This window comes from Lonchura striata, chromosome 1, assembly GCF_046129695.1.
Source record: "Lonchura striata isolate bLonStr1 chromosome 1, bLonStr1.mat, whole genome shotgun sequence".
In the NCBI taxonomy this organism is placed as follows: Eukaryota; Metazoa; Chordata; class Aves; order Passeriformes; family Estrildidae; genus Lonchura; species Lonchura striata.
In genome coordinates, this window is record NC_134603.1 from 40,374,185 (window position 1) to 40,390,504 (window position 16,320).

A 16,320-nucleotide genomic window follows, 5' to 3' on the forward strand; every position below is an offset into this window, starting at 1 on the left:
TCTCACCAGCACATTGCATTTTATTTTCCAAAAATACAAATTATTTTGTAAACTATCAGGATAGGAATACATATATTTAAAGGTAAATAAGGACTTCTTTTTGATAATATAAAATATATGTCCTCTTGTTTTTTTGAATCACAGAGTTTTCATTTCAAGCAATAACTTCTCTGGCACTTGCACTAATGTTTTAACCAAAAGCATTAAAGTCAGGAAATAAATAAATGAAGGAAGGAAGCAATCATATTTTTACAGGCAAACATGTATAGATGCCAACTCCACAAAAGTTAACTAGCAGATTTTGTGTCTCCCTGTGACTAGGAACAGGCCAAATCGTTTGGCAGATAAGGTGTAGAAGCAACACATCCTGTTAAAGAAAATGTAAGTGGCTAAGGAAGAGAAAATTCAGATTGTAAGTAGTGTAAGACCTTACAAGATGAAAATATTTTTGCAGTCATTTCTTGTACAAAGAAATGTGTTTCAAAAGCTCAGATTTGAATGCATACATGGATAATACATAAATGAACCATAGTTGAAAATTCCTTTTGATTTTATCTTTATATAAGTAAATATGGCAGCTTTAAAATGTTTAAAAAAAAATCAGAAAAACTTTGAATGTTCTTCCATTTGAAACTTTATCAAAAATAACACGCAGCAGTAACTAAATTTCAATATGAGGTAGATAATAGAATTGTTGAATTAAAGTGTATTTTTTCACTTTGGGGGAGCTTTTTGGGAAGTATGTGTTTATGTGGTATAACATTACGCATGTTCTCAGTTGTCAAAGGTTCCCAACCAAATTACCATTACAATAATTACTAGAAGGAAGTATAGTGATTAATTTTAGTAATAAGCAAGCATCAGTAATATATTCTATGAGAAAATCCCTGCAGATACTTTAATTATTTACTCTACTCTTACTCTACAAGTTGCCATCTCATTTTAATTTTCTCCTTAAATTTCATTAACTGTTACTCCAGAAAGTTATTTTCTTCCCTGCAATAAACCTAATTCTTCAACTTACCCTTTACTGTTTTGATACAGCAGTTTCTCTTCTAAAACACAGAATTAATATTCATTTCTTAAACTCACTGTTCACTTTCTCTGCAGAGCCTGCTCACCTGTCCTTGTCTGCCAGCCTGGACAGACCCTCCAGCTGGTGACCCAGAGTGAAATTCCCACTTCTGTGGGAAGGACTCAGTCCTCTCTTCAGCCCCAGGGCTGGGCAGCACCATCCTAGCAGGACCCAGCTGAGCTAACTGATGTGAGAAGGGCTGCACCTCACTCTTGCTCCCCATAGGCCACATAACCTCCCATCAAGGGTTCAGCACCTGGTTTGAAGCTGACAGAAACTTCCACATGGAGCCAGAGTGAATCTCTATAGATATTTTATTATTACTTGAAAAAATCTGTTACTGATCACTTTAATCCATGAAGAAGTTAAAATTTTTTTTAGGCTAAGTACAGAAATCTACTGTCTGCATTTTAAAGACAACAGTTTAATTAATATCTAGGGTAAATATAACTTTTGATCCATTAATTAGTTAAGTTTTCTTGAAATTGGCCTAAAATTTCTTTAAAAAACTCTTGTTAATGTCATTATTAATTAGAACCAGGACAAATAACTCCAAACTGATATGATTACAAGGTAACATTATAATTAGTAAGCTTCAACAAGAGTATGGCAAGAACTTCATAAAATATAAGTGGTTAGTGCTGGTCAGTGCAGTGCATGTACTGGCATTTCCTTTTGTATCAATTAAAATGGTAAAATTTACTAACAAGCATTTTTTTCTCCCTTCTGGCAAAGTTAAAGTATCCAAGTAAGTAAATGTTATGATGTTTGCTGCTGAGTCTGATGAAAAAAGAATGGGCTGTAAGGAGGTAGTAACATCACTAATAAACGAATGAACTGTAGAAGAGTTAGTCTCTGCTCTTAGCCTCTTTCAGTTGTGTATTCTTTCCAGAATTGTGACAGACAATAACTTTAAGATACAAATGACACTGTAAATCTTGGGTACGTATTCTTGAAATTCTTATGTGCATATTCTTGCTAAAGTTCCTGATACTGGGAAAAAAATTGCAAAAATATTTGCTCAGGCAAATATTTATTCAGAATTGAGGGTTTCTTTGAGATGTGAGCACTCATATTTGAACAATATCAGTTTGAGGTCTTCATAGCTTGTGTTTGGTTGTTTTGCATTCCTTCCTACAAGCAAGGAGTGAGTGAAGTGATGTACTAGGAGAGGACTCCTGTGCAATTAGTAGTGCCCTGCTTTTCCAGTCAAATAACCCAGGGTACAAAAATATGGAACAGCCTAGAGCTGTGGAAATATCCCTCACAGAGCACTTAGTGCTCTGTTTCCATATAAGTTATCCTGACATTTCTGTCACTTTTTGGGAAGTCTTGTGCATGGGATGGTAGGTCAGAATTCCTGCCTCTTTCATTCATAATTTTTAACAGTAGACTGCCTTGCAAAACTGGGGTGAACAGGATTTTGTTAAAGTTTTAAAAAATGGCTCTTCATATTAGTATATGAGCAAAGACAATTGTTAATAAACAGATTTACTTGCTGTTAATTCTTTCCTTTTCTAAAGAGATTGACCTCTTAGTTTGGAAAGTGGCATGATCAGCTAGAGAATAAGAAATTGAGAGGCATAGCTAAAAAGTACCTATAAATCAGTAAGAGTAATTAAAAAATGGGCAAATCCAAAACCTCATAATTTATTTTCAAGAAACTAAGCTACATTCCTGAAACATTACTTTTAAAACAATCAAATTAAAAATCTCACACAGCTCTGCATAACTGAAAATTGAATAAAACATACAGTAGGTTTCACACTTCTTATTTAGTTCCTCTTTAACTTCAGTAAGTTAGGTAGAATAGTGTGTTCTTAGTGTTTTCCTTGGATGCTTAGGAACAGAAGGTCAAACTAACCTTGTGAGCTATTCCAAGTGTTTATAGCACAACCAGAGAAAGCAAGCAATGAGACCAAAGCTTACATCCTCTTTTCAGAACACATTTGGCTGGCACCTCATCTATTCAAACAACTCTGAACTCGTACAGCTGAGTACATCTTTTGAACAAGATTCTGAATAACTTACACTTTCTCTGCTCACCAGCATGAAGATTAATAAAAAATTAGTCTGTTAAATCACAGCTTGTCCATTTGAATATCTCCTTAAATGAGTTCCAAAAAGGATTAGGCTTCCAAGGCATAAAGGCTGGATCTGTAGAGGAAACTTGTACTTTCAGCATAAAGGAGCCCAGGAAATAAATATCCATAGCTTTATGGAAATGATAACATGATACCTTGTTATCTTATGTCAATTTTTCATTCCATCTTTTTATATTCAGTTCATAATCTAAGGCAGCCAAAAAAGGTCTCTTGTGCTTCCAATAAATTCTGCAAACTGAAGGTAATGGTTTTTCTGTGAGGCAGCAGTTATAAATATTGCAAAAGATAGTAGAAATTTAGAGCTATCACCAAGAAAGAAAATAACCTTTAAAGAAATAGACTACTAAATTTTCCACTGATCAATAAAAATTATAAATTGTAATATAGTGACACTTTGGATTGTCTGCAATGATAAAGGCACCATCTGCTGCAAAGTTTTCATTCAATCAAGACTTGCTGTTCATTTAGTGACATTAAGGTATTATATCATCTGTGTTGACATCTCCATCTGTCACTGTGATTTTACCTAATCTCTTTTTACTCTTTAGGTTTTTGAAACTATATAACAGCAACTTGAAAATACTTTAAAACTTAGTAGAACACCAGGCTGTAAAAATATTTAATTTTTGTGACTGGTTGTCTTTTTTTTTCATCATTATCTCCTATGTTCACTGCTTAGTGATTTTTAGTTTCCAGGTAGATGACCAATAAGATCTGACCTTTCCCATTTCCTCAATTTACCCTCTTTATTTTTAGTTGAGAATTATTTCTCCTGCATACTGAAAGTACCTTTTATTAAACTATTTGTCACCCAGCAGTTTTATCCCCATTCTTTAATGAAATCTTTTCTAATCCTTTTTATTGACCTCCTATCACCACTAGCTCATCACTATCAGAGTTCTTTTTTCACTTTGATCTTGGTTCACAACCCAGTCTCCATAATCTCCATCAGTACTTAAAATAGTAATTTTTTGTTATAGTTAATCAGTGCAAATGCTTAACTCCCTGTTTCTATTGTAAGTCACCCGGCCAAAGTAGCTATAAATTAACTTTTCATAACTATCTTCTTTCCTTGTTTTTCTTAAATTTCTGGAAAACTCAAATTGGGTGATCTTGCTTTGTCTATTCTTAAATTCTTAAGAACAGACAAAAATATTCTTAAATTCTTTGTCTATTCTTAAATATATTGCCAAATTCTAAGCCCAAATCCCTATTTATTGTCATGACACTGCTCTTTCATGACAGACTCTTTCATGCTGGCATAGACAAGAGAAAGAATTGAGAAATTAATGTAATTTCCTCTTTGAAGAAACCTGAACATCATCTAAGAGAAAATTGATAAAATGTTAAGCAACTGTCCTCTTCCCTTTGTCTTGCCTTCCCACCCCTCATCACAGATGCTAATCTGGTATCCTCTAATCCAATCTCAGGCCTCACTGAATATATCCCTCCACCTGATCTCTCTTCATGGTCATTATTCTTCCTGTTCCTTTCATCTCTTTGTCCCCAAAAAAAAGCATTTCTGACATCTTTGATATTCTTATATTAACAACTTGTCCCTGTTCAGGTCATGCTACCAGTTCATCTTTCCTTTATAAACTTAAAAAAAAAAAATTGCATAGGGTATAACTGGCATGCAAAATGGTCCATACTCTCAGTAGTCTCCTATCTCCACTAAAACCAATCTTAACTACTGCCTTGATTCTAGCAAACCATGGAAATCAGACTCCCTCATTAGAACCACTTGACTTTTTATCCTGTTGAATTTACTTTGGAAATATTGTCCCACCTTTGCTTCTGTTTTGTCATTTGGGGTTTAAAAATTGCTATCTATCCACTATCTCAATCACCACAAAAAAAAGTATAGTAAATAATAAGGCAAGGAGACCTGATAAATCATCTTGATCTAGCAAATAAGCATTTAAAATTTTGCCTTTCATACCTAAGACCAGGACCAGTTTTAGGAAGGGATAGATAAAGTGGTTTTGACCTGGAATTTGGAACTATACCATTGCTTGTTCTGGCACTGAGATATGATGTGACAAACCTTACAGTGGTAGTAACAGGCTTTGTGCCACTTACTAATATTTCTATAATGAATTATTAGACTTCATGGCCCATCAGACTGAGGCAACAAAAAAGGTGGAAAGTCAGTACACTAAAGAAATGTAAACACAAAGCAACTTTACAACTGGCAGTGCCAAAGTTCTCCATCTTTCTCTGACTGCTACATTAATGGAAAAGAAAAAGAAAATTGACTCCTCTTGAATGGTGAGGAGTATAGAATTGTCTTTTTTTTTTTTATTTTCCTATATAAACTTTTAAATTGTCTTATATGGGGTAACACTTATTACTCTCTATGTGATTTAGAGATGATGCAAGCAGCTCAGGAGGTTGTTAATATGTCTTACCTTCTTTATACTATGTAGAATTATAGGGTAAATGGTCTGATTTATTTTTTCTCTTCCTTTGCAATCTTCATTGTTTATCTAGTCAAGAACTCAAGTCAAAGAATCTGCATTTCTGGGAAAATTGTCAGTAACTCACATACTTTATGCCTTGTGCATGGCACAGTTGCTCTTGACAGTTGTTGAATTTTGTACTGTAGTATCTGCTTTCCACAACCTGAATATCTTACCTGCCTGTCAGGCTGGGATGAGAATCTTGTTTTCAAGCACTTCTGTTCTGTGTGTGAACTCATTGAATGGTATTAAACCCCAACCTGTTACTGTTGCTTGCAGTCATAAAAATATTCAAGTACAGTTCTTTTCATGCTCATTTTTGCTTTCCTTACTCTCAACAGACCCTAAAGGTTTCATTTTAAAACAGAATACATACATAGTGATAATAATAAATAGATATATAAATAAATTTTATTCTTGATTAATATAGTGTATTACTAAGCAGGTTTGTATTTGTGATGCATGTTTTTCTCAGGAAACCTTGTGTTATTTAATGTCATCACTGGTTCAGATGCTCAAATGAGCTACAGCACAGCTTCCTAAAAAAGTTTTAAGTTCTGGAACTAATTAATTAAAACATTTACTTTCAAATGGCGCAGCCAGGTTTTTCATAATGACACACTTAAGATGATGACATTGACTTCCGAAAAAGCTTTTACTTAAAAACTATTTTATTTTGTGGTTCGTTTGATGGCTTTATTTTCTGATGGTGCAAGAAGCAGTCAGAGGTCCCAATTTCTACCCTAGTTAACATTTTTTTTCTTCAAGAGTGACCATATTGCTACATGTTCATTACATGTTTTCAGTATGCTACAACCTGCGAAACCAATACCTCATAACTTAAATGTCTGTATTGGTGAATGTGGTATCTTTTGGTTGACACTGATGAACAATTTTACAGGACAGGTAGCAGGAAGTTCTCTGGCATCTGAGGACCATAGCACATCTTTCTTGAAGAGTTTTGGTTACATTTCAGCTGGATATAAAAATCTTGATTTTCTGCTGCATGTTATGTGTGAGATACAATGCTGTCCAGTTCTCTCTACTTGTTCTACTAATGGTCTTATTTTCATGCTTGCTACAGCTTATACTGAGTAGTATTTTACAGTCTAGACATAAAATCATCAGTTTTCCTATGTCCGAAGAACCTGTAGAAGAAACTAGAATTAGAGATCCATTGAGGGTCCAGGGGAACTCCTGGAGACAGACACATCTGCCCAAAACAGAGTCAGCTACAGAAGGTATCCCAAGTCTGACTTCAGTTTGGTTTTGAATTTCTCCAGAGACAGAGAATTTATAACCTCTCACTGTTCCAGTGTTTGACCACTGTCATGATAAAGAATGTTTTCAAACCTTTAAATGGCAATTATTATACATAAATTTGTTCATTTTGCTTCTTTTCCTCTTACCATCTTAATTTTCTGTATCTCCTTCTATCAGGTATTTATTTATTCATATTTGTAAGATCCACCCTTAACCTTTTGTTCTCCAGGATAAATAATGCCAGTTCTCTCAGTCTTTTCTTGTTATAATAGATGCTCTAATCCCTTCATTATCTTCATGTTCCTTTGCTGAACGTGTTCCAGACTGTTCATTTCTCTCTCATCCAGGGGAGTTCAGAACTGGACACAGCATTTCAGGTGTATCTCCATTTACAGAGGACAATAGTCACTTCTGGTAGTGCTCTTGATGAGCTGACAACACTCTCCCTCAGTGCAGACCAAGGTGTTGTGGCCTTATATTCTGCAGGACCATACTATTGTCTCATGTTCAAACTTCTTGTCCACCAGAATGTGTAGGTCCTTTTCTGAAAAGCTGCTTTACTTCTCCTCAGCCCCTAGTCTGACTGGGAGTGTCTGGAGTCCAGTCCTCCGTGGGTGCAGGACTTTGCAGTTCCTTGTGCTGAACTTCCCAATACACCTGGCAGCCCATTTTTCCAGGTGATTGAGATCCCTCTGAAGAGCAGCACATCCAGCTGTTTTTTTTTCCCAGTTTGTATCATCTGCAGGCTTGCTGAAGGTGCACTCAGTCCTATCACCCATGTCATCAATGGAGACATTAAAGTTTTGAACCAATTTCGGTCTCTGTGGAACTCCACAATTGCTTGGCCTCTAGCTAGATTTGAGTGTTAGTTTTCAGTCCAGCTCACTCTCTGCTTATCCAGTCTCTACTTCCTCAGTTGGTTTTTCTGTAAGGAAGCTGAGAGAAATGGTGTTGAAAGCCTTACTAAAATTGAAATAAGCAACAACCTCTGCTTTCGCCTCACTCACAAAGTCAGTAATCTTATTTTAGAAGGCAGAAAGGTTTTTGGGACAACTGGATGTGGGAGTTAAACAGCACATTAAATACCATCAGTTAAATGGGTTTTTGTGCCCTCTTCAAATTACGTGTCAAGAAGGCAAGCTATTTGTCAATGGTAAGAATGTTTGGCTGGATTCAGCAAAAGAATGAAAATTATTCTATTTTTAAATTGACTTTAGTTCTCCATATTGAGCTCTGGTTTTATATTCTTAAAAGCTCTTGCTGCTTACTGTTGAGAAATTGGCTACTTTAGTCTTTTCATCAGAGCATACTAGCATGTTTCTCTTGAACTCTTTATAAGTAAGGAAGAGAAAAATATAACCTTGACTTTGTTTTTTCTCTGAGTGCCCTCTGATGCAGTAGCATGGTGTTACAGAGAAATTCAACTGCCTACCCACACCTTTGGCTTCATGTGTTTTAATCAACTCTTTGAGAAAAGCACATTTAGAATGTTTTCCACAAGACATTCCACAAGAATGTTTTCTTGTTTTCAAAGAAATTTTACAACCTTCTAAAGAGTGTACAGCTCCAACAGGCAGGAAATGTGAATTTCTTAATGCTCAAAGGGAAAAATTGGATTCCACTGAAGTCACTGGCCGAAAAAGGCATTTTGAATTTGTTTTCTAGCTAAAACTTGATCACTTAGAAAATAATTTAAAGTAAAGAATAATTAAACAAATAGAAAGCAACAAAAAAGTTCTATCTGAATAGATTTGCCCATCTATCATTTATTTATCTCCTTTAAATACAGGAGAGAGCCAAGACTTTTATCAACCCTGACTAATGCTAGGAGCACTGTAAATACCTTTCTGCTCCTTGCTTCCTACTCTCTGCTTTCACAGACTGGAATCCAGGGCTGGAGATATTAAAGTACATCAGGCATTTTGATGGCTGGCTGGCCAGTTGTAGTCTCTGTGTGTTGGCAGCTGTAGTCTGATCAGAGTGGAAGGATGAGACAAAAACATGAACTGATAAAGTGTTGCCCCACAAGCCATCTGTGATAGAAGCCTGCCTGATTTTATAAAGAAATCAGACTTGGTTAAAAACCTGACATCAACAGCTTTCCTACTTTCTGAATCTGGTTAGAGCTGTATACTCTAGAAGCATACTAAGGACCTGATATCTTAGACATAATATTTTATTGTATGTTATTGGAATTGGGTACATAAACTTCTAGTTTCACAATCATTATTCCAGCTCTAAAAAGTTGCAGCAGGCTTCTCTGCATGTGGAAAGAAATATGTAGGAGCCCAGATTGCTTTATTGGTATGTGATACATATGATACAGAAACAGGATACAGGTGCAGTCTTCTAAAGTTAAAGTTTCCTGCTTTTGTAATTTATAATATTTTTATATATCTAGTGGTAGTTTATCACAGCTGCTTATTTTAGTTTAAATGTGTTTAATGGAACTTTCGTACAGGAATATAACTCAGAATTTTGTGTCACATATTCACCAGAAAATGTAAAACAGTTTTGGTAGGGAGATATTTCTGCAAGTATCTTTGCAGATTAACGGTTATTTAAGATTAAGAACTGCAGAAAAAGTTATTGTAAATTTGAATGGTGAAGATATGCAAATTCTTCATTTCTGTCTATCACATTTGTAGAGTAAAAAAGACTTGTGATATTTTCTGTTGGCTTCTCTTCTGGAGTAAAGATAAAGAACCTGGTAGTCAACACGAAATAGTCAAGCAGTCACATTTAAGTCTAGTCTTGGTAGAAAATATGGCTGTCTGCAAGAAAAAGCTGCAGAAACAGGATAGATCATACAGACATGGGGCATATGGGACATATAGGAAGGAAGTAGCACAAACTACTTGAACACTATTCATGCTACATTAACATCTTGTAAGACCATTTCTTACCTTGTACCTTAGAGTTATGGGTGGTGTATACTGACACTACAAACACTTAGCCAAATCATTGGGCTTCCAAAGCAATCTGAGTGTTAGTATAAAGCGCAAGAATATGCCTGGATCAGCACTGATGGGAAGTTCCAGGTGATAATATTTGTCAGTGTAGTGGGCAGTTTCTCTCAGATTTAAACCAGCACAAGTGAGCATTCAGAGCAGTAATTTTCAGTGAGATAGTCCTGCCATTTTTTAAGATATTGACATTTGCTTATCATGGAGTAGGAAAGAAAACATAAAGTTTGTGCACCCAGAAAAATTATAAAGATTTTTTTTTCCAATTTCAGATGCAAAGTGTTGAAATTGTGTGCTGATTTGGATCTGTATTGATAAGCTTCTAACAGGCCTTCCTTTATTCTTGTTGAATTTCATTGTGGCAGCCCAGGTGATTCCTGCTCATTAAACTGGCCTTGTAGGTATTCGATAGAAACTGTTCCTGCAGCTGTAGAGGTGGTCATGCAGAATATTATTTCATAAGGAAGTTATAAGATTTCTAGGACATAGTTTAATAGATTAAGATAGATAGGTGGATAGATAGACAGACAGATAATATAGATAGATTAATATAAGTAGTAGGGAACTCATGGAAGACCACAGGCTAACTGGTTCTGACAATTGAGCAGAACAGCAAGTTGGAGAGTCTCATCCAGTCCAGCTGAAGACTAAACTGCAAGGAACCTTGCAGCACAGGCTTTCCCAAAACCCATGATTTACTATTTAGCCATCTGCTGATGGTGATTCTCACATAATCAGTATGGTTACAAATGATGATTATAAAGATGATTAAAACATCCTGTGCTGTTCATTGTGAATTATCTTCCAAAAAAGTGGTAGTTTGGCATGTTTAGTTTTTAATAAAATTGGCATTTCCTTCAGTATTTACAGGCAGATATTGTCCCAAAATCCTGTGAAAAGAATCAGTAATTATCTACACATTACTGGTTAAGCTGCTAGGACACGTTTTTTTTAGTCACTGACTAAAGCTTCTCTGGTATTTGCCACCTTGTGGGCCTTGCATGTAGACATATTTAATGGATAACAAAACCGAAGAGACAACTTCTCTCATCTGTTTGCAATTTAGTTACTTCCCCAAATCCTAGTTCTAAATAGAATTGAGCCTCCAGATAGTAGCTGTTATTCCAATTTCCTGCTGCCAATGACATTAGAAGTTATCTTTTTTCTATTTCCTGGATAACCATGTTCCAACTTTGAGAATGCAGAGAATACACCACAGACTATTCAGGGTCAAATTATCTCTAAGTTCAGTTAAATGCCTTTTTTTATTCATGTGACAGATTTATTCTCTACATATGTTATCTTTGTAATCTTCTTTTTCCTCTTACTAAAATTGACTCTTTAACAACTTAAATATTTCTAGTTAATTCTTTCAGAAAGTGAAAGATATGAAACAGTTTTCTCTCTAACCAGTGAGGTGCAGTTGCTGGTCTCTCACTTTCCTCAAGCTGGAAAACAGCTACTTAATTTGACTGGTAATTATATTATCAAATACCCTTTAGTCACAATATCATGTCATCTTGGTAGGAAATCCACTGTAGAATTGATATTAACATTGGTTTCTTAAACTCTTGATCTGTCAGGGATAATCAATCATCAGCCTAAGTACAAAAGAACTGGAACAGATCTGTGTGTGCTGTGTGTATATCCTTGGGGACAAGGCTACCTCCAGGGATTCTTGGAATGTAGTACAAAACAGAGGTTCAGAGTTTTTATACATACATAGACAAAAAAAAATAATATTAAAACAATTATAGAGAACTAACCAAAATTTGTGGAAATTAAGATTCAGCTGCCACACACATCCATCCAGCTCTTCATATTTTCATCCATACTGTCCAGTTTTTGATTCACAATATTTTTTTTCCTGTTTTGAGAACTGGACTAATGCTGCTATAGAAATGCTTGTGATTCTTCCAAGTTTATATTTTTAGTAGTTACATGTCTTAATAATTAAATCTAAACTGGTGGGTGTGAAGTCTCTTTTGGAGGTGTAAAGGAGTCACATACTAGGATTTATTTTAAATTTATTTTTCCCAGTTCTGTGACAAACTCATAATCTTTAGTAATCTGGCTTTATGAATCAGTTCGTTTAGCAATTTACTTCAGTGGTATAAGGTTAAATTTTTTAGAAAGAAAGTAAATAAAATAATGCAGGTCAATATATCTATGATCATACTTTCCTATGGATATATGTAAAAATGAGCATTATTTTTTTAACTCATAACTATTAAATGGAATATAGTTTATTGAATGACCAATTTTCAAATCTCCAGCATATAAGAAAACTACAAGTTCAGGAAAATTTCTGAATTATTGTACCTTCTTGTTTTATTGATAAAATTGGCCTTGCTATAGAACTATAGCTACTGCTATAGAACTATAACTACTCATTTCTGTTGACTTTTGTGGCTGAAGTATATTTCTTATTATGTAGATACAGTTCCTGTTTGATGTCTGGCAATAAGACTCCTGAAAAGAATATGGCGAGCTAAAACTGGAATTCTTAATCATCCAAACAAAAGATAAAGTTGTATACTGTGCTCTTCTGGCATTTTTGCCAAATGTAGTATTTGTGTTTCTTTTAGTTTAGGTGATTATGCTTTCTGTTCTTTTTCCTGAAATGCTTGTCTAATACAGAAACAACATTACATATGTTAGAATCTTTAAACATGCATTGACCTTTCTATTTAGACAAAACATTAGTGTTTCTAAAGAGTCTTTTACCCCTTCATTTCTGCTCCAGATTTTGGGTATCTCTATGGCTTTGGGGTGTTTTAGGGCTTCCTACATCTTAGCAAAGTGAAGCCACGTGATGTAAGAGGGCAGAGGTTGCAAGAGTAGAGGCAGCTCCTCAGCAGTCACAAACTGCAGTCCACAGAGCTGCAAGGGAAAATTATAGCTGACTTGCATTTGTGGATGTGGATCTCGAGCAGTGGATCAGTCCCTCCTTTCCTGTATGTTCTCTAAGCAACCAGAGTAAGGAGAACATAGGTAACTTCTCCTAACAGACTGAATGTGAAGTAGAACACCTTGTGGCTGTACCTAAGGAAAGTCCTTTGTTTAATTGTTGTCTGCTGTGGCTGCATATGCCAACAGCATATCTCAAAAGCAAGTCCTGGCTCTGGCAAGGAGATTCCCAAACTTTAATCTAGATTGTGGAAACAAGTCATTTTCAGCTGTGTTTCAGATGGGTTTATGGAGAAGATGTCCTCACATATTGGATGTTTCCTTCCTTGGAACAACTGGATTGGATGATGCTACTTACACTTCCAGTATTTATCATAAATGACTAATCCTAACTGTAGCTTCTGCATTTGTTATCAAAATGGAAGCTTTTGAATTCCAAATATGAAACTTATTCCTTCTGAGGGCAGTCAACTGTAATGACAATTAGTGTACAGGACAGTTGGTTTGGCACATATGACAAATGACATATGTACCAAACCATATGACATTAATTTCCATGACTTTTATCCTAACAGACTTGTTCTGTGTTTTAATATCTTTCCAGTGCTAGTCTCTTTCCAATAATAATGTCCATATTAAACAAAGGAAATTTATTGTCAGCACTTAAGTTGGATGCTGAAATTAATTTTTTTTTGCCCATCCTTGACAGGGTGAAAAGATGTTTGAATTGGTTAATAGTTATGAATTGTACATTGTACAATTGTGTTGAAAATATGGGATTGTTTTATCTTTTAGATGGTGTTTTAAAAGTAATAAAAGATTTATGAAGTGTCTATATAGGACTGTAGCTAATCTTTAGAATCCCATCAAGTAATCTTTTCCCACCTTCAACTGAAATGAATAGAAATGGTTTCTTGGGAAAAGACAGGAAATGTTCATGTATGACATACCACCTGTTATTTTGGTATTTATTGGAAATGTGTGTGTATAGCTCTTTAAGTTGCTTATATATACATTATGTATCCCAGCTACTTTTAAAGGAGAGAAGCCAGTTAAGTTCAATGTGCTCTGGAATGAACTGCAAAACTGACTTTTGTTTAAATAAGCATTTCATAGGCTACTCATGATTTATACACACAGGTCCTGATAATGAGTGGATGCAATTAGACTTCTTTTTTTTTGTTAAAGAAGGTCACTTTATATTTATAGTTCCTTAGTTTATAAGATAATCAAACTATACAGATATTTCCTGCAGTTTCATTATATTGTCTTAAAGAATAAAGGCTGTCCTTTAGTTCTAAAGGGCTCCACTTCTAAGTGTATTTTAAATAACTATGTTGTGTCAGTAACTATGTACCTTATATTTATGTGAATAAGACATAAAATATGCCACATATGGAGAAATTCCATCACATATAAGAATAGCAAAGATTAAAAAGACTTCTTCAGGGCATTCAGAGCCTCTCCATGTTTTCTGAGCAGTGATAACTGTTTTTAATTGTTTAATTGAATTTTAGTGCAAGTGAAAATGTTCTTTCTAAATCAAATTGTATCACATTTAATCCTTCTTGATGGATTGTTGTTTGCCTTAGTGTTATGAATTTTTGCACTACTGTTTTTACTATTCTGAATCAGTCTAAAACTTCAATGTCCTCTTAAAAATATATTTGAAATTTTTCCAAACAAGGAGTCCTGTCATTTAGCTATCTCTCTTTGGAGATCTTAATACCAAACTTTAATCTCATTTGTTGCAAATTTTGTAAATTATTGCTTGACTGTCCATGGCAAACATAGACAACAGCTGATCATTTTTCTCCATAGAAAGGGCATTATACATACTTGCAGATTGTTGTCATATCCCAATTCTGTCTTTGCTCTTCTAGACTAAACAAACTCCATTATTTCAACCTTTCCTCATAGCTTATTCTCTTCACCTCTTATAACTTTTATAACTTTTCGTTTACATCTTTTGTAATGACTCAAGTCTGGTCTTCGTCCACTAAGAGTACCACATTCCTTCTAAAGTAGTTCAGACCTGGTTTTAAAACAATTAAGACTGAATGGCTTGATCATCAAGTGACTCAGGTGTAAAACATGTATGTGTGAGAGCTATCTCTTCCTTACTCAGCCTAGAACAATGCTGATACAATATTGTTGACTAAGACATGCAAAAAGGTATGGTGTGTAACATACGGGAGTGATTAAGGCAACTTAGGGAAAATCTTGACATTTCTGCTGTCATATCTGAATATTCCTGTAAAACAGAAGATGTCTACACAATTTTATTTCTCGGAGGAGTTTTTTTGGTGTAAAATGATCAATATAGTACTCTTGATCTACCTCAGTACTTAGAATCTGCTGCTTGACTGGAGACAGAAACAGTCATTGTCCATCTGCTGTAGCAATTATCATCACTGTAGCTCTAGAAAGCTATGATTTTTCTCTTTAAAAATAAAAAATTAAAATTTTATTATAAACACCTAAAAACATTTATCTGTTATAAATTTGCAGAAAAGCCATAGATTTCACCGTCATGCAAAGTTAAACTTTGCCTTTTACCTGATATAAATGAAAAGCCAATTAAGAACTTGATCTGACATTTGATATCTGTTCAGAAAAATACTGAATTAAGGCAGCTCGTGCCTAGGAAAGAAGCCTTATGAGGAGTGTCGAGGGAACTGAGGTTGTTTAGCCTGGAGAAAAAGGGGCTTAAGGGCGACCTTATTGCTCTCTACAGCTACCTGAGAAGAGGCTGTAGTGAGGTGGCAGCTGATCTCCCAGGTAGCAAGTGACAGGATGAGAGTAAATGGCTTGAAGTTGTGCCAGGGACGATTTAGATTGGATACTAGGAAAGATTTAATAATGGAAAGAGTTGCCAGACATTGGAACATGCTGCCCACTGAAGCGGTTGGTACTGTGAATTACAGCTGTTTGGGAACAAGAAGCTTCTTTAGCTTGGTCGTGCTGCTGCAGTGTTGTGTGCTGTTCCATTGTGGTGTCTGGAAAATTAAGTGTTGGAAATGCCTATGCTTGCCTTTTCAGGGACAGCTTATTGAGAGCTCATTAACAGCTGATTACAGTTTTTATCTAGGGATACACTTTGGATTGAAAAAATGGCATCTTTCTCTCCTAAGCATTCCCTACATCTTAACTAACTCCTCTTCTCTGTATCAATATTTTGCTGTTGCTTTAGCAAAAAACTCAGCTACACACTGCATACTGCTCATTTACCAATATTCTATACACAGCCCCTTCAAGTTCTTTTGTAAGTATATTTCTGAAATGGAAATACAGGTTCAGATCCACACAAGCAAAGAACAGACATAGCAGACAACTAGGAGTAGCAACAAAACTCAAGCAGAAATTACACAATGTTCTTCATACGGTACAGCCAGCAGACTGGCCTGATCAAGCTCAATAGTCAGTGCAAACTGCAGCCAGGAGCTGGGAACAGGGACAGGAGGGATTAATGATTAACAAAACAAATATATATTGTAGAAAAAAATGAAAGGAAATAAAATGGCGACTGAAATGCATTG